General features: G+C 37.1%; 1 pseudogene across 1 annotated transcript; it reads right to left on the bottom strand.

Moving 5' to 3' along the window:
- Positions 1–446: 446 nt before the first annotated feature.
- Positions 447–3186, bottom strand: LOC149002627 (uncharacterized; annotated as a pseudogene). The gene is made up of 5 exons (XR_016170331.1): positions 2750–3186; positions 2158–2657; positions 1816–2017; positions 1204–1691; positions 447–1096 (listed from the first exon to the last, which is right to left on the bottom strand). The product of XR_016170331.1 is annotated as an uncharacterized LOC149002627 (transcript).
- Between the last annotated feature and the right edge of the window lie 13497 nt (positions 3187–16683).

Genomic DNA, 16683 nt, shown 5'->3' with positions numbered 1-16683 from the left:
CCTAAAATCAAATTCCCAATCAGAGCGTACCTTAATAATTGGCTCTCAAAATCTTCTTGTGAAATCACTCCTCTCTTTAGGTTTTCAGCCTGAAGCACATAGGTGTTCCTCCTAGGACCATTTTGGCTTAAGAAACATGTCCTGGATGCCATGTTCAAAATTGGAAATAGAATTCGACTAGAAATCTCCCCCCATTTTCCTACCCCCTTGTTTCATTATTTCTTCTCCCATTTACAAGTTGCTTTGTATTTATGATTGTTGAATATATACCAAGCATTCCCCTCCTTCTCCCATACTTGTGTTTGTTCAATAGATGCCAATTTGTTCCTTGCCCCCACCATCTCCTCCGGCCGCCCACCAGCCCACAAAATTTTTAAAGGACACAAAAAATGGGACACATCTATACAATTCAAGTAAAGCAAAATTAGCCAATATGAAATGTGATTTAACAAACATAACACTTCACATTACTAGAGGTGTTGTGTCATTGTTATTTGAAATGGCAAAAAAAATTACAATACAAATTGAGTAAAAACAACATTAATGGAATTTGAATCAAGATACATCTTAAATCTGTAGATATAGTGTTAAGGATTCTTAACACATTATATAACGCTATGCTTTGGAGGTGCTCAAGGATGGGAAAGAGAGAGCTTACTCTCTACACCCTGAAATGTGCAAGGCTGAGATCTATGTCCTTTGGAACCCTCCTATGTGGAGGGAACTTGGGGAGGAAACTTGCCACATATTTGGCAGTCTCCAAGTAGTTGGTATATTTGCTTATGAGTTCTTCATTGCTGGTTTGCTGATCATCCTCACCATGCCTCAATCCATTGTTTCTAATGTTCAATCCAGGATTAACTGCACTTAGAGGAACATCTACTGGTGCATAATCATCCCCTAGTATGTTCTCCATGAATGCTTTAGACTGAAAGGTCCAGTTACCAGTCTTCCAATTGAAGCTATAGAGTGGAAGGAATCGTTGACCGTATTTCGCAATGAACTCCAATGCAGCTAGAATGAACTCGAACTCTTCTTTTGACATGTAGTAAGGAAAACTGAGTCGGGTCCACCCAGGTTTTACACCAGTGTAACCCTATCAAAGCAAAATCAAAGTAAGATTAGTCACAATAAATTTAAGATGGAGATTTATTTGATGGGGTTGCATGAAAGGTTAATTGATCTTAGCGGCTAAGGATTCACCTTTTGGATAGCGGCACGAAAAGCTAGCGAATGAGTCTCATCGACACCAAGTAGATGGTGACCATAGGGTCCAGCACAAGCACATCCAGCTCGAGCTTGGATTCCAAAGAGATCATTGAGGAGCTTTGCAACAAAAGGCCCATGAAGAGGTTTATCTCTCTTGTTTCCTGACTCTGCCCACATGTATAGACCCTTGCTACCTCTTCCATCTTTGCCTTATGATCGTAAGAAGAAGAATTGGTGGTTGAGTAAACCACAAAAGAAAGTATAGCTTGTCTTGGGGCAGTGGTATTCCCTAACACCAATATGTTTTTGTTTGGAAGGAGCCTTTGCAATGCTGCATTGATGTAGACATGCTCCTTGTTTTCAATTACACTGTATCCCATGAAGTCCTTCACCCAGAAAGCCAAAGCTGCTCTTATCTTCTGGACGATTGGTGGAGTTCCAGCATCTTCCCTTTCTTCCACATCATTGTAATACAAAGTGTGCTACAGATTGATTCAGATTAATTAATACATAGGTTAGCAAATAAGTCCCTTCATAAAGCAATTAACTTATCATAAAATAATAAATATAGGAATAGTCACTTAGAGTGGTGATGAGGAGGTTTACCTCTTCACTAAAGCCATTGACAAAATCAACAGTTCCACCTCCGCAAGTTGAAGGTGCAGAAGAACTCAACTTGTACAAGGCCTTGTGCATCAATAGGAGGCCAGGTGTACCAGGTCCACCAACAAACTTGTGTGGGCTCATGAATATAGCATCATAGCCTTCTATCTCCCCAGATCTCATGTTAATCTCCGCATAAGGACCACTACACATATCCAAGTAAATCATTTTTAATAATATGGAGATCAGAGAAAATTATTGGAACAGAATCTTGATTGTTTAGTGAACACATGAATAGCTTTCAGGCACACAATACAATAGCTGGATGTAGCTAGCTTGACTAACCTTGCTGCGTAATCAAAGCAAGCAAAAGCTCCATGCTGGTGAAGAAGCTTGGCGATGGCATGTGTATCAGTATATGTTCCAGTAACATTACTACATGCTGAGAATGAACCCAACATAGGACGTTTGGAATCCCTGTAAGACTCAAGTTGGTGACTTAGAGCTCGCACGTCTATCAACCCGTCATCATCCAAACCGATCTCTATCACCTCAGCTAGGCTATTACGCCACGAGAGGAGGTTCGAGTGGTGCTCGTATGGCCCGACAAAGACCACCCATCTCTCCTCTGTCTGTAGGGTTGATAATACCTTATCTCTCATGGTTGAAGGCACCGCAATTCCCATCACCTCTTGGGCGCTTGATGGCTGCAGTGGTGCCAGAGCCACAGAATATGAGAGCATCATCTGGTCCTGCACCTAAGCAATTCTTGATGTATCTAGTGGCATCTTTGACCATCTTGGTGGTCTTGTACCCCACATAGCTGTCACTAGTATGTGTGTTACCTGTGGCCATGCGCGCAACCGAATGAGTTTAAGCTACTTCATGAATACTATGAATCATCAAAACTGTAATTCAAACAAATCAGCTTACTTACCATAAAAAGGAAGAACACTATTGGCGATAAAATCTTCGATGAAGCGAAGACTTCTACCCGAGGCTGTGTGGTCTGCATAGGTGAGAAGGCGTCTCCCAAAAGGAGTGTTGAACTCAACATCATGTCCGATCAACTGCGACCGTAACCACTCAAATTTGGTTTCTGCAGAATCATTCTTGGTGACTTCCATGTCATGCATACCAAAGGACTCCGATCGATGGATACGGGCATCATCAGATTCCAAAATACTACTTCTGGTGGACAAACTCCTGCTCATCATAGGATGTTTGTCAAGTTCATGAAGCTCTGGCTTTGGGTGCCAGTAGGTCTTTCCAACCATGGCTTGTTCGAATTCCATGTTTTTTCACAAGAAGATGGTGAATGAAGAAGAAGGTGAAGTACTGTTTACTGTTAAAGAGGAGAGCTAGCTTATCGTAGAAAAATAGAGGAAAGTAAGGAAGCTAAGGAAGATAAGGAGGCAAACGGTGCTGTGTCTTGGCCTCCTGGGACAGAACTGAAATTGGTTTATATAGCTTGTGGGAAGAGGAGTTAAGAGAAGAAATAATCAACTACTAGAAAAGTAAAAATTCATGAAGAATATTAATATTATCTATTGTTTCTCCGAGAACGCGCCTTTGAAAATCAACCCTTCAATTATAAAAAGAAATTAGTTGAGAACTCCTTTTACCACCAACTTCCAGTTTGCTTTCTTTCCTATTTTAAATTTTTTCTTGATAGGTAACTATCGTTGAAAAAACCAATGCAAGGGGTTCAGCATAATCCATGCAACGAATAATTTAATCAATGCAATAGGATGATATTAACCATTTGATCTCACTCTCACCCAGTCTTCCTTCTCGGCTGAAACAACATTTGAAAATATCTATGGGAAAACGAGAGGAAGTGGTCAATATTGGTAAAGTCTGTCACCCTTTCTACTGTTCAAGAAAGTGTAGATGTTCAAGTCTCAGTAATGAACGATGAAGTCGATGGTCATGATTCTGGTTTTCCAAGTGCAGACGAACTGTTTGAAAATATAAATCATAGAGGAGGAGTTGACCAGCATCGCAGGCGCTGAAGAAACAAGAGCAGATGTGGCTTGACGAATTGACCAAGACAGAACAACAATGCTAGCTCCATTCTTGACCCGTGTATATCCCTTGCCACGGACGGGGACGCCAGCCAAAGGAGTAAAAGAATCCACGGTAACAAAGATGGACTGGTGATGAAGCTAGCGGTATTGATCTAATCAAATTGACTTTTCACGGTTAATCCACCAAATAGCATTTCCGTCCGTGCAAGGCTGCAAACGGACGGGCTGGGCCAGTTTTTTAATCTCAATCCAGTATGGAATGTTCTTTGCTAGGCCAATTCCTGTCCTACGCTGGTTCAGGGCCTAGGATTCTTGTCCTTGACCTTGAGCCATGACGTGCGTGACTGTTCTTGATTGGGATATGTCTATCCCTTATGACACTATCTTTGATCCTTATTGGCCTTGTCCCTATCCCTATACTAGATTGGCTCTGTCCCTATCCCTAATGAGATTGTCCATGATAATTTTTTTATTTTTTTTGGTAAACGTCCATGATAAATTTAAATCATATAGATAATCCATAAAATGTATAATCAAATCTATTGTGAAATTTGAATCTAACCTATTGTCCAAATTTGATCCATCTAATATATAAAAATGTTGGTTTAATATAATGGTTTTATAATGCTAAATGACTAAATAAACAAAATTTGATGTTGCTGTTTAGAATTTTATATTTTTATTAGTGTAATTTTAATATATGCCTAATCAATGTATAAGACTTTTTAAAGAAAATCTTTTCTAAGGGGCACAAATGGAGTTTTCTATATAATATATATACTATATATATGGGTGTAAATGGATAACCAAAATCCGCTCCGAATTTGCATCCGCATCCTTTTAGCAATATCCGAATTCATCCAATTACTAATAGGATGTTGATATGGTATACTCATTTCTTACCGATTTTATCCGATTAAGTTACTTATTTGGATTTATTTATCTTATTTTTCTAATTTTTTACTTCAGATATGTGACTATTTTTCTAGATTTTCAACTAAAAATAACTACCAAAGTTGCTTAATTCTTAAATTTCAATTCTAGCTTGACAAACAAAATGGTAAGATGTGAACAGGTAGTCGAAAACTTGTATTCAATCTATATTTATGCCCATTTAGAAGAATCTACTTAAGAAAATAATTATGCGATTCTCATTCGAATTCAACTAAATTAGTTCGAAAACCGATAGGATATTATCTGAATCAATCAGAATTTAATAGGATGCGGATATAGTATTACCACTATTCGCTTTGAAGCCGATCCTCTGACACCCCTAACTATATAACAAATTACTAGTGGCACTTCGTGATTTATTTTTCTTTCTTTTTATTTTTATTATATATATAAAAGAAAAGAAAAGGATCAAAGACTAATATTTTAGGGTTATGCACGCCCCCATTTACTAAGGCCACGTGGGGGCCTATGATACCTAAACCCCACTGGAAAACATGATAGTTACTTCTTCTTTCCTTATCTTAGAAATAATGGAGACTTATATCATTATGCAATAGTAGAAACATTTATACTAAAAGAAAGGGCAAGTACAAACTTCAATAAATTAATTCATGTAAGGATCCATTTACATTCTAGTATTAGAAGTTTAGAACATCACGAGAAGAAGAAGTAAAGAGAAACATCACTCTAGAGGAAGAAAGACTCTAGACTCAGGTAACAAGTCCTCTGATACTCCTCTAATACTTGTTTGATACTCCTCTTGCCTCAAAACGTCTTTAGTAGGTCCTCTTATGTGAAATTCATCTCTTATGGCCCGATTTCACTCCCCTTTTATAGAGTGATTTCTTAAATTACATGGTGTTAATGCAACTAGGGGGGGGGGGAGGTGAAAAGGTTGAAACTAGTGGATTTGTCTAATTTTTCAGTTTAAGTGCAAATTGAAAATTAGTTGTGAAATTAAACTAAAAGTGAGCAATTGCAATAAACCTCAACACACGGATTTTATAGTGGTCCGACTTTAAAAGTCTACATCCATTTCTCTCTTGGCCTCAAGAGAGTATTCCACTAGTGATTCTCTTTTAATACAATGGGTAGAGATTAAACCCTTATAATCTATATTCAATTAGGTTAAGAACACCCTTTACAATCTTTGTTCTAGATAGGGCAAGAGCACAATTTACAATATTTGTTTATCCTAGGGCAAGAGCACCCATAACCAATTCTAATCAACCTGCACTAGAATTAAACAAACAAAATACAAGAGATGAAAGGATATTACCTAACAAGGGGAATGACACTTTACCCCTTGTGTGAGTCTGATGCAATAAGAATGAATGCTCAAATGAAAATGGATGCACCACCAACAAGACACCAAAAGCTTTCAATCACCTCAAGCTTGGCTCCAATTAGTTTGTTTAGACACTTAGGTATATTTTTCAAGGTTGAGTGAAGATGGAAGGCAATGACATAGGAAGTAATCTTTGATAAATTTGGGAGCTTAAGAATGATTCGGGAGCAATAACAAGCAAGGTAGGAGCTCTCAAATGGGGTTGGCTGGGCTTATAAAGATGACATTGAATTGCTTGGCCCAACCTCCCAACGGATTGAAATTTCTATGAATTTCAGTCTAGACGGATTGTCGTTTGATTCAGATGGAGCTTCTTCTCAAAAAGTAGCTGTTAAAATATAGCCATTAGGCATATTTAAATAGACAGAATTTCAGACAATTTGCGTCTAGGCTACTATGACCAACGGATCGCCATCTAGGCTACTTTGACCAGATGGATCATTGTCTGGTCCAGTCAAAAATTCAGTCTGGTGCATTGAGATTAAACAGTTGTCTGTCTATAGCAAGGTGTCCAATGGTTGCACATGAAGGGCTTTTAGGGTGGATTTTTAGGGTTTCCTAGCCAAATCTATGTCCTCATACACTTTCCTAACATGTCCTAGGTCAATCTAATGACATGATATATGTGGTTATGATGCAATTGAGTGCAATTACATATGAGTGTGTGTGAAGCTTTCTTAAGTCCTAAATTTTTTAAGTCTTCTTACTTGAGCTTGACTTAATATTCTTGAATCTTATTGTGCTTTAATCTTCATGCTCATCTTGATTTAGACTACTTGTCCAACTTGGCTTGGTCTTGACTTATGCTTGAGCATCCGGTGAGTTGAATTATGTCCACTTGCTTTCATATTAAACTGGACCAATAGAGCTATAGAAATTAGTACTTCATGCTTGTTATCATCAAAACTAATGGAAGTTGATGTGGCAATTCTAACATGGCATTTCCCAACAATCTCCCCCTTTTTGATGATGACAAACACAAGAGTAGGTTGTGGCATAGGAAGGATGTTGAGGTAACTTATCATATGATGCATGAGGTCCTCAAGTGATCCTATGCGAGTGTCCAGTGCATCAAAATGATGATTAAAGTGCTGTTGAAGATTGGAGATGTGGTTATCGAAGTCCTCAAACAAGGCTGGTTGTGGTGCGGCCGCTGGAGGAATGACCGATTGCTGCTGCCTTGCATGTGCTCCTTAAGCTTCCATATCCTGTGGTGCTGCAACTGCTTGACAACATGCTGCTGTAGCTACTCAACGACGAGAAGGAGGGGCCCCAATTTTATGAAGAGAAGGGGGTGGAGGAAGAGACACTTCATTTCTGAAGTTGACTCCAAACTACCTAAAGATTTGGGTAAGGAGGCTACCATAGGGTAAGATCATGTTGCCAATGGAAGAAATCTAAACCTTGTAGGAGAGGAGGATATATGCAAGACACAAAGGTTGATGAAAAATGACACATTAGGTTATATAGACCCGGAGATGCGTAAGGCCAGATCTATGTCCCTTCCTTGGTAGAATATTCAGCTGGGTGATGTGGCTGATGGCTTTGGCTTGGTCTTGAAACATGGTTTGTTGAATGTCTTTGTGGTTTTGGTGGCAATTGCCCGGTTTCACAAGACGACTATAAATTTTATCCATATTTAGATCTTTGGGTGGGGCTTAAGTATAGGTTCAAAATCTGAGGGCACCCTCAGTGAGGATCCCAAATATTGTGTGTAGGACTGGAATTGTGACAAATATCCTTCCCTTTGACATAGGAGGTAATGGTTAGGTCTTCTCCCTCCCCTTGGTGTCTAAGGTTATCATAGAAACGGCTAACAAGCCGGAGGTAGGTAGGGTCATTAGCTTTAAGGATAGGACCCCAACCATATCTCTAAAGAGAGACTAAATAGGGAATTGTGCAAGGACAACATGATCAATGGTCTTCCCTTGCTCAATATGCCTCTTTATAGTTCGGGGATGTAGTTGCTCAACTTGGTCATCCCTAAACCACTTATCTCTCCTTGGGGGTGAATCATCAAAGGACTCAACAATAGGAGGAGGAGCCCTAGATGAAGAAGCATGCGAGCTTCCACTTCTAATAGATGGATTTTTGTGCCAAGAACTCATTTTGACCTGTTAAACACAAATTTATGATTCAATCATCAACTCAGTCTTTAAATTGGAAAATGAAGAAACTTGAGTTTTGACTGCCTAGTAAAGAAAGCCCCAATTGGGGGAAGTGGATTAATCATCAATCCAAATCAGAAAGGCATTAGATGGACTATTTGTTTAGGTAGTTTGACCACTGGAAGTTGGGGAAAGAAATTGAAGTACAATCTATGTCAATTCCTTAGGCTCTTTACCCATATTGAGAATAGGAAATGCAGCTGTGGGGTTCAAAATCCAAGCAACTAATTCCCAAATATTGGACAATTGCAAATTAAATTGATCAACCAAAAATTTAAATTAAGAGAAGTTTATCAAATTTAACCCCCCCCCCCCCCCCCCCCCCCCCCCCCCCCCCCCCCCCCCCCCCCCCCCCCCCCCCCCCCCCCCCCCCCCCCCTTCCCCTTCCCCCCATACAATATTTTTGGACTTATGGGATACTTTGGTTTGTTTTAAATTTTCATTTATATCTTTCACAAAACAACATGAAACATCAAATGTCACTTGATATCCTATGCTTCACAATTCACTTACACTAAGCAAGTTATAGGATAATTTATCAACTAAATACACATTTGGGATAAAGGTACCTCCAATTGACTTGACTAATGCCTACAATCTTTCTTTGCTATTATCTCCATATATGACGTATCCTCCTTCATATGATAAGCTTTATGAAGAGCTTTGGATTAGACGTCATTTGCTTAGAACAACCAGTATCAATGTACCATTCACTTCTTTAGATATTCATCAAGCAAACCTACATAATAAAAGAAAAGATATGCATTAGTCCCCATGTCTACATGGGTCCACTTTGGTTAGATTTTATAGGTTCCGTATTAAACCACATGGGTTGATATCCCTTGGGTCTTTGGATTCTTGGGTCACAAATACCAAAAGGTTCTTGAACTTGGGGTTTTTGGTACTTTTGCCATTGGGAGTTTTTGTTTTTTCAGTTATTCCCTTGGTTCTTGTTTTGATAGAAGTTTTGACTTCTTCTAGGTCTTTGTTGACTCAGGATTTGTGGCCTAAAAGATGGTTGAGGCATATACTCAAAAGCAAGCATAATAGGGATATGGTCAACTATAATTGAACATCATTTAGTCTTGATTTGGCAAAAATTGGTGAGTGGGTTGGTTTTTGGCATTGTAGTAATTTTAGGGTCTTTGCCACCTACTGTCATAATGGTTTTGGTATCCTCCATTACTACTTTGATAGCCTTGCTTAATGATTTGGTTTTCTTGCTCCTTGGTTATTGCTTAGATCATTGTTTTGATTCTCATTTTGCCATTTCTTTTGATAATGGTTATTCTCTTTTCCATTTTTCCCTTTATTAGCTTGAGGGTAAATCTTGTTCCCACTTTGAGTATGTTCTTGAGTGTTTGTGGGTTTTGGTGAAAGATTCTTGCTAGATGACTCATTTTCAAATCTAACTTCCTTGCCTTTTCTAGGGGTAGTAGTTTCACCATTGAAACCAAATCCTTCTTTATCTTGAGAACTCTTTGTGGGGGGGGGGGGGGGGTTCTTAGTAGGTTGTCTAGGTTCTTTTGCTCATTGGTGAATGTGACAAAGGAATTATTGCGATCAAAATTTTCTTTTCTTATCTTCTTAATGTATTCATGTAAATCATTTATGGTATTGTTAAGTGAAAACACTTCTTTTCAAGCTTCTTACTTACATGATATAAGGTTTGAAAGCCACTAATAAGATCTTCCTCATCAATTTTATCTATTTCATTTTCATCATCAATGGAATCAAAACTATCATATGTAGAGTTTATCTCAAGGTTATTGATCTGCATCTAATTTAGCCATCAAGGCTAAGTTGATCTTCTCTTCATCGGATTCCTCATTCTCTTCCTCATCGTCATCTTGTGTTGTAGGAGACTTTGGCTTTGTAAGCTTTCTTCTTGCCTTGGTTTGGGCACTTGGATTTGAAGAGACCTGGTTTCCTACATTCAAAACAAATAACATCTTGATTGTTAGTAGACAAGGTTCTTTCTTTTATAGGATTTTTACCTTTTGATTCCTTAGATCTTTGTCTCTTGTTAGGGTACTGTCCTTTTATATGTTTGAGGAATTTCTTGAACTTTCTTGTGATGAGTACTATATCACCATAGGAGTCGCTTTCTTCTTTTTCTCTCTCATCATCCATCTTGGTAGAACTCTTAAGAGCAATTGACTTATTCTTGTGTTCTTTTCAATAAATTTTTTCATATTTCTTGTCCTCCTCAAGTTCCACCTCATGTGCAAGTAGAGATCCCCTAAGCTCATTGAGTGTGATATTCTCCAAGTTTCCTACTTCTTGTATGGCGGTCTTCTTAGGTCTTTATGAGGGTGGAAGAGCTCTTATAATTCTTCTTTCATCCTCATTTGCAAAGTCCTTACCAAGGCTATACAGCTTATTAACAATATTAGTGAATAAAGAAGTGATATTTTCATCATTTAACATTTTAAAATTTTCATATTAAAGCATGTAGACATCCAAATTCATATTTTTGATTTGGTTGGTTATTTCAAATGTAACAACCAACTAATCATAAATTTCTTTTGCATTTTGCAAGTACTACATATATTATAGACCTCTTACTTAGAGCACTTGTAAAAACATTTTGGCTTTGTGGTTTGGTTGGGCTGTGGCCTTATCGGTTGCGTCCCATGCATTCAATCTTGGGTTTGGGTATCTTATGACCGTCTTTATCTATCTTTGTAATTTCATTTGGTCCACAAGTAATGATAATCCAAACATCAATATCAAAGGCACACACAGAGTCTTCAAACATAGTTTTCCAATATGCAAACCCTTCTCCATCATAGTATGGCCGGCTAGAGGTGTTAAATCCTTTGGGTCATGAGGGAAGTTGGTAGGATGATGATGCCATAGTCTCTTACTCTTTTAGAGATTGATTTCAAATTCAATTTGAGCTCTTACTCTGATGCCTATTGTTAATGCAACCTAGGGGGGGGTGAATAGGTTGCAACTAATGGATTTGTTTAATTTTTCAGCTTAATTGCAAATTAAAAATTAATTGTGAAATTAAACTTAAAGTGAGCGATTGCAATCAACCATAATACACATATTTTATAGTGGTTCGACTTTACAAGTCTATGTCCACTCTTCTCTTAGCCTCAAAAGAGTATTTCACTAGTGATTCTCTTTCAATACAATGGGTAGAATCAAACCCTTACAATTTATGTTCAATTAGGGTAAGAGCACCATTTAAAATCTTTGTTCTAGATAGAGCAAGAACACTCTTTAGAAATCTTTGTTTATCCTTGGGCAAGAGCACCCCTAATCAATTCTAATCAACCTATACTAGAATTGAACAAACACAATACAAGAGATGAAATGATATTACCTAACAAGGGGTGTGACACTTTACCCCTTGTGTGAGTGTGATGCAATGAGAATGAATACTCAAATGAAAATAGATGCACCACCAACGAAACACCAAAAGCCTTCAATCACCTCAAGCTTGGCTCCAATTAGCTTGCTTAGACAGCTTGGTATATTCTTTAAGGTTGAGTGAGGATAGAAGGCAATGATAGCACAATCTTTAACAATTTTGAGAGCTTGAGAATGATTAGGGAGAAATAATAGGCAAGGTAGGAGCTCTCAAATGGGTTTGGCTGGGTTTATAAAGATGGCATTGAATTGCTTGGCTCAACCTCCCAATGGATAGAAATTTCTATGAAATTTCAGTCTAGATGGATCGCTGTCTAACCCAGATGGAAGAAATCAAAATATAGCCGTTACGCATATTTTAACTAGACGGAATTTTCATCTAGGCTACTCGGACCAGACGGATTGCTGTCTAGTCTAAACGGAAACTCCGGACATCCGTCTGGTGCAGCACGCCTGTCTACAACAAGGAGTCCAATGATTACACATGAAGGGTTTCTAGGGGATTTTTATGGATTCCTAGCCAACCCTATGTCCTTGTACACTTTCCTAACATGTCCAAGTCAATTTAATGATATGAAATATGTGGTTTTGATGCAATTGAGTGCAATTACATATGAGGGTGCATGAAGGTATCCTAAGTCCTAAATTTTCTAAGTCTTCTTACTTGTGCTTGACTTGATATTATTGAATCTTCTTGTACTAAAAACTTCATGCTCATCTTGATTTAGACTCCTTGTCCAACTTGACTTGGTCTTGACTTGGGCTGCAACATCTGGTGAGTTGGATCCGGTGAGTTTAATTAAGTCCACTTGCTTTCATATTAAACTAGACAAACATAACTCAATATAGACATTAATACTTCCTGTTTATAGACATTAGTACTTCATGTTTGTTGTCATCAAAACTAATGGAGGCTGATGTGCAATGCTGACATGGCATTTCCAACATATGGGATGTGATTCTTTGATTCAATCTAACATAGTTTGGGACAAACTTTGAGTTCCTAATTTAACTAAACCAAGAAATTTACTTGTCTAGGTGACATATAAATCACAGACTTTGAGAGCTCAAAAGCGTGATCCCACCGTTGGATTTGAAGATCAAGAAGTCATGAACCTTTTGTTAAAAAAATCAGTTTGATTGGATGCTGAATGATTATTTGACGAAGGACTTGATCAAAACTAGACAGTGCATTTGATGCTCATTTGCATGCGATATTAGGTAAAATGAAACAAAACGATCGTGAACACATGAAAATGTATACAATTAATTATTCAAAGTAGTATGCATAAAATGAACTTATCAAATTACTCCCCAACTTATGAGTTTGCTAGTCCTCGAGCAAATATCAGGATCAGACAAACCCTCATCTTAACTCAAAATGTCCATCTCAGTTAGGTTTAACCATAATTCAAAGAGGGTATGAAATAGGTTAAATACGAGATAAGTACACATATCACGAAACCTCAGACTTTGACCCCCTGTGTGTGTGTGTAATCCTTGACCATCAAACATATTCACATTGAGACCCCAAACTCTATCAACAATTGAAATGCCCCAATCTCCATGTAAGGAGAAAGTCGTCATTGATCAAGGATCGACGTTACTTAGGTAGTGAACCAAAATACACTAAGAGGGTTATCCACAGACAATGTGAATAACAAAATCCACCAAAAATACAAATGATCGCAGCAGAAAATATTCAAATATAAATCAAAATGCTTCCATGAATTGTCTCATAATTTTAATAAAATCCAAGTAAAGGTCTAAATGCCATGATTTACAACTAATAGGAAATTTCAGTATTTATCTATCCTAAGAGATGTAGTAGACATGATCTTAATCTTCATCCTCCGAATATCCACCATCCCTCTGATCAAGTCCATCATCTGTAGAAGTAAGAGGTAAGTTTCGAGAAGAAACTTAGCAAGTACAACCTAACACATATAATCAGTTTCCTTTCTTTTTATACTTTCTATTTTATTAAATAGAATCTTATACAAATAAAATTAACTAACATGTATAAATGAGAAAATAAAGTCATGACATGCCCAATGATATGGATGAGACTCAATGATACTAAGAAGATATAAATAAACCACACCCTCACTGGTCTAGGGTCAATAGGATGCGCCATGCCGCTCGCATCTACACAGCTCAACATCCATCTACCCTAACCCAAATGTTTCCAAAGTCAATGTATCTTCCATACCGTTATATGGCCTACGCGCGTTAAACAACCCTAACATACATTCTCATTCAAAAACACAATTACCATCTCACATGCATACATGGTCTAAGGTCGATCGGATGTTCCATGCCGTTACATGGTCTGCGCGCATTACACAGCCCAACATCCATCTACCCTAACCGAATGTTTTGGAATCAATGTATGTTCCATGCGGTTACATGGCTCACAAGCATTACACAACCTTAACATACACTCTCATCCAAAACATCTACTAACTCAACATCACACATAATGCTAATATGATCATGACATGTCTTGATGAATCATACGCAAACAATGCAAGATCATATGAAAAAGATGACTTTTGGATATAGTCCATGTTCAACTCGATGCATAATACAATGATAACCCAATAAAACACAAATATAACGACACATTTATGTTATAGAAAAGATTAATAAATTCAAGGAAGAGATTATTTATTGGTAGATCATAATAGTTTCATAAGACATAATCTAAAAGAATACATACTTATATACTCAAAGACAAGATACTAATAACTCAGGATAGACAAAATCTAAAATGTATTCATATTCAAAATCAAATTATTAAATAAAAAGAATAAATCATATACTAATAAACTATGTAAATCGAATATCATCTAAAACGTATTCATAATCAAAATAAGTTATAAATTCAAGAAGAGAATCAATCACTAAGAAGTCATGTAAAACTATAAATTTGATCATAGAAAAAGAAAACAATAACATGTTGAAAGTATGAAGATTGTACTTACAGTGGAGAAATCACAAAAAAATAATAATAATAATAATAATCACCCTTAGATAGAGGATTTTCAACACTCTAAATTATCTTCTTCTTTTCTCTGCACCCTTGTCTTTCTTCTCTATTCTTGCTTAACCAATATAGGCTCTCAATTCTCTTGTTTAATATACTCACCATTAACTCCACGTTCTCATCATCTTTCTTCTCTCCCCTCAATATTCCTCAATATTCCCTCAATATTCTCTCCTCCTAAATCCCCCTCCACGTTTTTTCACCATCAATTTTCCTCCTCTCAATATTCCCTCTCCTAACTCCACGTCCATCAACCACCTCCTCCTAAATAATTCCATACTTAGTTTCTCTCAATATTTGATTCCCTCAATATTGGATTCCTCTTTTTATTTGATTACATATTTTCTCTCTCGTGCAATATTTGATTTGTCTTTTATTCCCTATTTATGCAATGTTTTTGACTTCCACGCATGAAATCCCCTAGATTCCAAATTAGATCCAGGTGGGGTTAAAACAATATCAAAATGTGTAATATAATTTATGCAGATATGAGGCATTAAACACTGAACCTCTTTGTTCAAGGTGATTGTTAACCGTTTAGCTAATCCTCAACTTATGATTGAATTTAGCAAATATTTCTAGTAACTATGTCAATCCCATACTAGTTCGGCCTTTAACGGTAATTATTTGAATATCTATACAAAATGCCAAGACTACCCCTATGCTTTAGTTGTGGGTGTTACAACAATTCTCTATTCCAAGATCAATTCTCATATGTCCACCTATAATCCCTCTCTTCACTAATGAAAAGCAACCACTTGTCTAAGGTCAAGAGGACTTGTGAAGATGAAAAGAATATCAAAAAAGACTAATATAATACATGCATGGATGACCACATTAAAGCACAGTTTTTCTTTCTCTCTCTTTTACTTTTTTTTTTTGGCATAACACCTACCCCAAGAAGAGGCCCAAGGCATATCCTACACCTATAGTTTGGCTCTCAAATAATTGTCTATTCAAGTGTTTACATGTAAGATCTACTCAAAATGCTTTTAATCCTCGCCATGTTTATAACAATCCAGGTTACCTTCGGTCAATTCAAGAGATCACACAATTTGGGAGAGTCGCCAATGAGATACTAACAAATACATCATGTACATCTCCATAAATTAATATATGAAGTGAAATATGGTAGGGTTGGAACTAAATAGAAGAGAATATATTTTTCAAAATTTTAGCTCAAGAAGAACACCTCCTATCATATCCCTAGACAAGTAATACTTTTGTGAATTTTGCTTCAAGAGGGGATTGAGGTGGATTCTAATATATTGACTTAACAAGAAAGATTGCATGTCTCATTCAGATATCCCTAAGTGCACATGGCTCAATTACAAGGTTTTATGCTCAAAGGGTGGTTACATAATCAAGGTTAAGTGATTCACATACTCACTTGAAGGTCAGCAAAGTTCATACTATTCAAAGCATTATAGGAAAACACAACTAACATGAAACATTGAACAATACTTGAAGTTTGAGTGTCATCATTTCCTTCTATTTTACTCTACTAACTAGACAAGTAAGTTCTAATCACAAAAAGATTTTGAAAATATTTTGGAAAATTTTGCTTTCGAAAATTTTCTGGTTTTGAAAAATTCTGGAAAAATTTCAGCATAATGAGTATAATTCCTATGCAATATCCACCCCCAACTTTAATATGTGAAATCATCCCCAGTGAGATGGAAAACAAAAGAATTGAAGTGCATACAATCGCACAACCAAGCAGTAAGATATCGAGTGGGGTAGAGGAGACTCCCCTAATTTATAGCTCTGAGAGTGACGTAGCCTAAATTCACTCCTCTTTATCCCCTAAAGAAAATTAAGGATAAAAGAAAAATTAGAAAAAAACAACAACTTAAAGAAAGGCCCCAAAAAAAAAATAATGAAAGAACAAAATGCAAAGGATAAAAGATAGAAATTTGGACTGCCACCCAAGCAACA

This window comes from Hakea prostrata, chromosome 10 (genome assembly GCF_041222555.1).
Source record: "Hakea prostrata isolate BN-2017 chromosome 10, UWA_Hpros_2, whole genome shotgun sequence".
Classification (NCBI taxonomy): Eukaryota; Viridiplantae; Streptophyta; class Magnoliopsida; order Proteales; family Proteaceae; genus Hakea; species Hakea prostrata.
The sequence above is the reverse complement of the archived record's forward strand: the minus strand, read 5'-3'. Positions and strand labels throughout refer to the sequence as shown.